Genomic DNA, 312 nt, shown 5'->3' on the forward strand with positions numbered 1-312 from the left:
TGTATCTTTTCCCTTTTCATTTTTTCTTCGAGTGGTAATTAACCCCTTGACCTGCTCACAGGGGACATGGCCGGACACGGCGTCTTAAACCCTGAGCTCAGAGCAGGAATTAGCACCCGAGACCCCGTGGTCAGAGTCATGCAGAAAATCAAATTAAACGATCGTCGCTGTTGTTATGGCAATTCCTGCCTCCCTTCTCTGCTGAGGGATTGATGAACGAGGCGTTTTCAGCCAGAGCCTGGCGTCCCCCTCCTCGGGTGACCCGTTCCCCTGACAAGGGGTGTGCACAGCAGTCCCGGTGGGCCCCCGCTT

The 312-nt window shown here is 54.8% G+C and overlaps 1 protein-coding gene across 1 annotated transcript in view; it reads right to left on the minus strand.

Annotated features, from left to right (window-relative positions):
- FAM69B (family with sequence similarity 69, member B) overlaps positions 1-312 on the minus strand; it is a gene marked incomplete at its 5' end in the record, with an annotated part of 4111 nt that overhangs the window by 2819 nt on the left and 980 nt on the right. The window lies entirely within an intron of this gene.

Source organism: Buceros rhinoceros, unplaced genomic scaffold (assembly GCF_000710305.1).
Source record: "Buceros rhinoceros silvestris isolate BGI_N320 unplaced genomic scaffold, ASM71030v1 scaffold8376, whole genome shotgun sequence".
NCBI classification, from domain to species: domain Eukaryota; kingdom Metazoa; phylum Chordata; class Aves; order Bucerotiformes; family Bucerotidae; genus Buceros; species Buceros rhinoceros.